The sequence below is a fragment of the Herpailurus yagouaroundi genome, unplaced genomic scaffold (assembly GCF_014898765.1).
Source record: "Herpailurus yagouaroundi ecotype Mexico unplaced genomic scaffold, PumYag 530, whole genome shotgun sequence".
Lineage (NCBI taxonomy): Eukaryota > Metazoa > Chordata > Mammalia > Carnivora > Felidae > Herpailurus > Herpailurus yagouaroundi.
Genome location: NW_024412747.1, coordinates 6,690,120 through 6,698,804, shown reverse-complemented (window position 1 = coordinate 6,698,804; position 8,685 = coordinate 6,690,120).

Below are 8,685 nucleotides of genomic sequence, written 5' to 3'. Positions count from 1 at the left end.
TTAGAATGTCTTTCTTTATTCTGCAGAACGCTCTTCTTTTGAAAATTAAAAATGTATTTCTTTGTTTTTTGTCAACAACTATGTTTTTAACAAAATAGATCAATTTAGTTAGATACTGTAACTTATAAAGGGGTATAGAACTATTTAAAAACTGGAATTGATTTCTCAGAATTTAGAAGTTATAAATACTTTTGTTTAATATCAAGTGATTCAGATGTGTCAATGGAAAATGAAAATCAGGTGTAATCCCATTCCTAGAGATAATTGCTGATATTTTGATATGTCTTTTTGTATAAATTTTATATGTAGGGATTTTTTGTTAAATGAAGAAAAAGAATCATCCTATTTTACACTCTGTATGTATGCTTTTTTAAAATTTAATAATAACAATAGGGGTGCATGGGTGGCTCAGTCAGTTTAGTGTCAGACTTCAGCTTAGGTCATGATCTTGAGGTTCATGGGTTTGAGACCCTCATTGGGCTCTACGCTGACAGCTCAGAGATTGAAGTCTGCTTCGGATTCTGTGTCTCTCTCTCTCTTTCTGCCCCTCCTCCACTCTCTCTCTCTTTCTCTCTCTCTCTCTCTCTCCCAAAAATAAATAGACAATAAAATTTTTTTAAAAAATAGTAACAATAAATGATGTGGTAGTCTTTCCATGGCAACATATATATTCCATTGTGTGGATATACCACATCTTTTTAATAGTCCTCCTTTGTTAAAGAACATTACAATTAATTCCCTAACTTTATTTATTTATTATAAATGAGGTTGCAAAATCATATTTACATAATTTTTTAAGAATAAAATCCAAAAAGAGTAATAGCCTGGGACATTTGAAAATTTGATGCATATTTCCAAACTGCCTTTCAAGAGGGTTATACGATTCAGCCTTCTATGTAAGCAAAAACCCTGTGTGTGAACATTCTTGTTTACTTATATCCATCTCATGGGTGATAAATCGTCCTACTTTGCTGTTTTAGCTTGAATTTCTTTCATAGCTATGGGGTGAAATTTTTTCAGTGGGTGAGCTATCAGTTTTTCATTGCTCTATAAAAAAGCACCTTAAGACTTTGGGACAGTTTACTATTGCTCATGTTTTCAGCTGTCAGAGGGGTGGTTCTGACTTGGTTGGGTTGGCTGAGCTCGCTCATAAATTGCTTATGGGATGCATTATCACTCAGCTCGTGTGCCTTGGCTTTCTTGCACATTACCTCCCAACACTCAGCAGGATAGCCCAAGATGATTCACACCATAGAAGCAAGGTTCCAAGAGAAGGAATAGAATCCTGCAAAGCCTCTTGATGCTAGACTTGAAACTGGCACAATGTTACTTACATCTTCTTTCTGTTGGTCAAAGGAAGTCACAGGTCTGGTGAGATACAAGCTGTGGGCAATGAGATGTTGCCACTTATGCAAGGAGCTACAAACAGCACATTGGACAGAGGCTTGGACACAGGAAGAGATTAATTGGAGTTGTTGGTTTTTGGTTTTTTGTTTTTCACACAGCTACCATACATAATGAGGAGAACAAAACCTCTACTTAGCTCTTCTGAAACAAATGTATACTTTGGAAAGTATTTGAAGTTTCTGACAATGACACATTTGTTTCTCTGTTTCCTGGGTTATTAATAAAAGCATCAATTTAATGTTTTTTTTATAAGCTGTATGCTTTTCCTGCCACAATTTTCATCCCAGATTAAACAAAGTAGGTTTCCTAAATGGGTTTTTGCTGAAGCTCACTAAAATCAATCCATGAGCTCTGAATTTCTTTCTGTACACACGCAGGAATTTATAATTACTGAAAGGATTAATTGTTTCCATTCGAACGCACTTTGCTTATTTTCCAGATTCTGATAAAAATATACTGCCCAGTGGGAAAGTTTCCCCTTGGATTGAGTTTTCCCAGCGCCATGTTCAGAGAATTTCCTTGGAACATTTTCCCTGAGCATATTTCTAGTGCTGAGATCCTGAGGTCTAGGTACTTTTATTTCAGAGATGCATGAAGTAGTCATTCAGAATGAAACCAAAACGAGATGCTATATCCTATTTTTACTATGAGGCCCTGCTTATTGAAAGGACAATTAGAAGAGATATATCATCAAACGGCTAGGCTCCGTATTTTCTATCTGTACCGATTCCTCAGCAACGTGGGTTAAATTGTGAGTTTTACAATTTTCTGGCTATCTCTAGGCACCATACGTGCTTGCTTGTTCAGCAAATATGGGCACTTACCACACATCAGAAGTTATGAAAAGCTCAAGGAAGACACAAACAGCAAGTCGGACACTGTCGTCAGTCATATCGTTGACATTCTGTGCGATACAGATAATGGAGCAGACGATTATAATAGCATCCTCAGAATATCATTTACAGAATTCCAGCTTCCAAGGCTGACCACTTTTGAAATCTTAGAAAGTAACTCTAGGAAAATATCTCCAGTTAGAAGAAATTACTTGATTTTTTTTTTTTTTTCTTAGCTTTGGAGGAATGTCAAGAGTAAAATGTAATCTCAGGTATAGGTCGCACATGTTCATGTTGCTGCCTTAATTCTCCCTAGGGGTCCGACTGCTCTCCAGTGTTCAGGATCCACCGACTTTATAAATGCTGTGGCCTTCCTCCTATTTTTCAAGCTCTCGGCCCTAATCTTACAAAACCAGGTCCAGAATAGAATGATTGATGTGGAACGAAGGGTCAGTGTGACCTTCTAGCTTGCTTAATAGTTTGAAAAATCCATTTTGAGACACTAAACACAAAATGGCCTTCCTCAAAAAGATTTTCTCTATTAGGGCTTTTAAATACATATTTTCTGAGAAGATAGTAAATGTCTCTGAATTCCACCATTCTAAAAGCTTAAATAGCTTTCTTTAATAGTTTGGGGACAAAAAATGCCTGAAGTCCTGTCGCCTACCTCCCTTAGATTCCTATTAATGAGAAAGAAATCTAACGCGTTATCTGCTTGTTCTATGAATCCTGGACAGAAGTCTGGTATAACTTAATGCTCTGTATGGCATTTGGCGACAAATGTTACAGTAGGTATGACGCTCTAGCTACCAACTTTTTTTTTAAGGGTTTCTTTTAACTTTTTTAGTGTTTATTATTTATTTTTGAGAAGATAAAGAGACAGAGCATGGGTGGGGGAGGTGCAGAGAGAGAAGGAGACACAGAATCTGAAGCAGGCTCCAGGCTCTGAGCTGTCAGCTGAGACGTGGGGCTCGAACTCACCGGCTGCGAGATCATAACCTGAGCTGAAACCGCTTAACAGACTGAGCCACCCAGGCGCCCCTAGTTACCAACTGTTCTGAGGTATCGTTTTAAGGTATTGCAAGAATTCTTATCTTTTACCCTAGCCTTTTCTTTTTCTTCCTTCCTTCCTTCCTTCCTTCCTTCCTTCCTTCCTTCCTTCCTTCCTTCCTTCCTTCCTTCCTTCCTTTCTCTCCTTCCTTCCTTCCTTCCTTCCTTCCTTCCTTCCTTCCTTTTTTTTTTTTTAAATCTTAGCTTTTAAAATTGAAGCTAAGAATTTCACTCAGCCATTTGGTGTCAGGTGCTGAATGCTATCACAGAACCAGGTATTCAGTAACTGAAACACAATTAAGTTAGGGCAGCTGAGACAGTCTATTTCTAGCTTATAAAGAAAAGCAAATTGTTTTTAACCCAATATGAAAGCCAAGAAAACTAGTAAGGGGAGTAAATTAAAATTGACAGTAAATTATTCAACAAGACCCAAACTAATGTCACCAGACTGGTTTTCGGGCTAAATTCCTGTGTGTAAATGTTGAATGGGTGGGGTAAATGGTGAGGGGGGTTAGATGGTGGGGTCGGTGAATGGGTGGGGTAAGTGAGTGGGGTAAACGGGCTGGATAAATGGTGAATGGGTGGGGTGAAACATCAAGTGATTTTCTCGTTCGGGTCCCTGTGCTCATCCGTGCTTTGTCAAGTCCCCCCTTTGTGCCTCCCAGGGATCTCCAGCCCCCTTCCCTCAACGGAAAGTGGAATCTGTCCATGTTATCCTCGGCACAGGCCAGGCCACTGCAGGAGGGATCAGAGGTGAGATGAGGAAGGGGTCAGCTCTTTCCCTCCTCCTTGTTCCTTCTTTGGGTTCTAGCTCTTCTGGGCTGGGGCAAGGAAGGGACGTGTGAAAAAGCAGTGTCTCTTACCTAATTGGTGCCATTGTAGTCCCCCTTCGGCTTCCCTGCCTCCCTGGCTATAATGCCAGGTGGTCATCAGGGCCCAGTGAGTAACAGGTGTACAAAAATTTGCTCTCAAGTTGTGCGTGTGTGCGTTCTTTGAGGGGCCTTGTTGGAAGAAAGGGACCTTCCCAGTGCCCAAGGCCCTAACATTAGTTCACCCTCTTCCCATGATCGTCTACTGTACAACACCCCATCCCCTGCTGCTGCCCGTATCCTTTGCCAAATGACAGACCTCTTAGCTCCGGCCATTCTCGGGATGGCCTTAAGCCCCACAACCTCCCATCATTCACCTGGCCCATAGAAATCCTGGCATTCTTTGCCAGGAAGTGATAATACACATGGTTCCTTGGCCGTATCTGGCTCCTCACTCTGCCATTTTCTTTGACTTCCTTTCTCCTGTGTTTAGATAGGCACAGACGCCAATGGCTTTAGCAGATGTCCAGTCCAGAGCGGAGGCCTGTCTCCCTCTTTTGCCAGCACCCACAGTCTCTGTAAATGATTTTTCTAGAGTGGAGGTCAGCACACGTTTTCTGTAAAGGGCCAGATAATAAACATTTTCAGCTTTGCGAGGCATATAGTCTCTGTTTTGACTATTCAGTTCTGCCATTGTAGTGAGACAGCAGCCATGGAAAATATGGAAACCAGTGAGCGTGGTTGTGTTCCAACTAAACTTTATTCAGGACAATAGATCACGGGCTGCATTGCACCCACAAGCTATATAGCCTGCCGACTTCTGTCTCAGAGAATCCCCCATTTAATTTGACACAGGAGCCGGGGCAAGCATCTTATGGAGACGAGAGGAAAAGTCAAATGGTGGACTCAGGACCCAGATGCTTCTTTTTTCTCTCTTGTCTTCATCCTCCCCTGTGGTGCTCACCCTGAGATTTATGCTTATATTGACCGCAGAAGAGTGTGGCAGGGGGAGCTTCAGTGAGAGCAGCAGAACGGATTGGGATATCTCTCCTACCACTTGCAACTCCCGAGAATGTAGGGAGTCGAGTCTTCTCTGTCTCAGTTTGAGACCTGAGTCCTGAGGGAAGGAAAAGCCCCTCACTTGATCTCCTGTGACACAAGGAGATATCACCGTGTTTTATGCTGTGGGTCAGTGATTGGAAGAGTGGGTGTGATTCAGAACCAGAGAAATCCAGCTGTAGCTCAAGGACGGTGCTCATCGACTGTGTCCTAATCTCAGTCTATCACAATCGTGACAAAATTCTAATACCTTCCACTAGAGCACATTGTAGTGTTGCCCAAAATGTTGATTTTTTTTTTTTTAATGTAGTCGATGTTCTTTTTGCTTTACTATGATAAAGAGTCTTTCTTTTGTGAGGCATTGAAAGAGCAAATCTCACAAAAAACAAACTGGTATGTGGAAATGAGTTTCAGGATATGTCATAAGATCCCGGTTCTTCATCTGACTTTATTTTGTGGGATGACATCAAAAGGTGACAGTTTTAATATTCTGCCATCTCTGCATTTGTCTTGTTTTGTATATATTTTTTACTTTTTTTAAACATTTATTTGTTTATTGAGAGGCAAAGAGAGACAGAGTGCGAGTGGGGGAGGGGCAGAGAGAGAAGGAGAGGTAGAATCTGAAACAGGCCCAGAGCCCGTCGCAGGGCTCGAACTCATGAACTGTGAGATCGTGACCCGAGCAGAAGTTAGATGCTTAACGGACTGAGCCACCCAGTCACCCCTTGTTTTATATACTTTAATAATTGCTTTCAGGATGCAGGTACCTCTTGGAAACATGGCTTTTCTCCCAGCTAAATGAATAAATAGTAATTCCCTGCCCCTTGCATTCAGATGAGACATTCTGAACTATTCTCAAGTGGGCCTGGGCTTTGAGTCATGTGACCAATGAAAACTGGTTTTAATGTAGAGCACTTCTCACTGTGTTTGCAGACCCACACATGCCAAGTAAGTGACTCAGGAATTAGAGTAGGGGACAGGTGGGGTCAGAAGGAGGGAAAGTCATGAGAAACGACAAAGAGATTAGAACACCTGGGCATCTGTATTGGCTCAATTTTCTATTGGTTTTAATTATTGGAATTCTGCACAAGGTTTTGTTTAAAAGTGGAGATAATGTACCTTTTTAAGTGTTTACAAACTATGCTTCTAATGCTTTGGTTTTCGCTGACCTGGTCCCCCCCCCCCCCCACCAGTAATCAGCATTGTGTATACATTCCAAAATATACCCCCCTAGGCAATGACTGAGCTGCATCTCATAAATTTTGATATGCTATGTTCTCATTTTTATTCCATTCCAAAATTTTTCTAATTCCGTCATTGGCCCATGTCTAGTAAGAAATTTTTTGTTTAATTTCTAAATATTTAGATTTTTCAGATATGTTTTTTTTTAATGTTTATTTATATTTTAGGGAGGGGGGCTTCAGAGAAAGAGGGAGACAGAGAATCCCATGCAGGCTCAGTGCTGTTAGCACAGAACCTGAGGCAGGGCTTGAACTCACAAACTGTGAGATCATGACCTGAGCTGAAATCAAGAGTCAGACGCTTAACCAACTGAGCCACCCAGGCGCCCTGATATGTTTTGTGTCCTGCCTTCTAACTCAATTCTCTTATGATTCCAGAACATATTCTATAGGATATCAATCCTTATAAATATGTTGAAAATTTTTATGACTCAACACATTATTTATACTGATGTGTGTTTCGTGTGCACTTGAGAAGAATACGTATTCTGCTTCTGTTGGTTTTAGTGTTGCATAAATCTCAATTAGGTCAAGGTGATTGATAGAATTGTTTATATTTCCTATATCCTTGCTGATTTCAGTCCACTTATTCTCCTAATTACTGAGAATGGAGTTTTTAAATTTGTAACTATTAATTGTGAAATTCTCGATTTCTTTTTTCTGTCAGTTTTTCATGTATTTTGAAACTGTCTTGCTATGCACGTTACACATTTAGAATTGTTATGTCTTCTTGATTAATTGACGCTTTATCTCTATAAAATATCCCTCTTTATTTTTAGAAATATTTTTTGTTCCAAAATTTATTTTTCCTGATATTCATAGAGCTGCATTATCTTTCCTATGATTATAGTTTATAGGGTCTATTTTTCATCCTTTAACATTTAAAGTATATCCATATTTATATTTAAAATGACTTTCTTTTATATAGCGTATCGTTTTGTCTTGCCTCTGGATCCAGTCTGATAATCCTCCTTTTTCACTGACAAGTTAGGCCATGTATACTTAATATAATTATCAATATGCTTGCATTAAAACTTGCTTGTATTTTCTGTTTTCCTATCTATTATATGTTCCTTTATTTTGCTGTTTTGCTGCTTCCTTTTGGATTCATAGAGTATTTTTCAGAGTTCCATTTATTGCCTCCATGGCTTACCTTACTTTTCCTTTCCGTAGTTTCTGTAGCTTTAATAGTATGTATCTTTAAGTTCTCATAGTCTGTCTCGAAATGCAGCTTACCACTTCTGTATGATGAAAGAACTTCACAGCCAGTGTACTACTTTCTTTCTGCCTGCTCTTCTTGCCGTACATTTTACTTCTATGTATTTCACGATCTCCATAATACATTTATTGTGGGCTAACCAGTCATCTATCCTTTAAAGATATTTAAAACAAGAAAAAAGTCTCATATTTATCTACATATTTATCATTTTCAATGATCTTCATTCCTTTGTGTGGACTTTCATTTCCACCTGATAATCATTTTCCTTCTGCTTGAAGAACTTTCTTTAATATTCTTTGACGTGCAGGTCTGCTGGAGACAAACGCTCTCAACTTTTGTTTTGCCGTAAAATGTCTATTTTTCCACTTGAACATACAGGATATTTTTGCTGGATATAGGGTTCTGTGTCATCATTTGTTTTTCTTCCAGCAATTGCCATTCAATTGTTTTCTGGCTTGTTGAGTTCTTATGAGAATGCAGAAGTTATTCTTACCTTTGTTCACCTGTTGGTAATGTGCCGTTTACCCTTGCTGTTTTATGATCTTCTCTTTAGCACTGATTTTCACCAGTTTGGTTTTGATGTCATTATTGTAGTTTTATTTGTGATTTTTCTGCCAGGAAATTTTTTTTAAATATTTATTTATTTTTGAGAGACAGAGACAGAGACCGAGGGCAATGGGGGAAGGGGCAGAAGGAGAGGGAGACACAGAATTTGAAGCAGGCTCCAGGCTCCAAGCTAACAGTACAAAGCCCGACACAGGGCTCAAACCCGCAAACTGTGAGATCATAACCTGAGCTGAAGTTGGACACTTAACAGACTGAGCCACCCAGGCGCCCCTCTGGCAGGAAATTTTTGAGTTTCTTGGGATCTATGGTTATATAATTTCCATAAAATCTGGGGACGTTTCAGCCATGTTTCCTTAAATGTTTTGTCTGCTATCCCTTCCTTCTTGAACTCTAATTACATGTATGTTTCACTATTTGATATTGTCCCGCCAGAAATGAAGATCTGCTTTTATTTTTTACTATTTCATCTTTTTCCTTTGCAGTGCAATTTGGATGGCTTC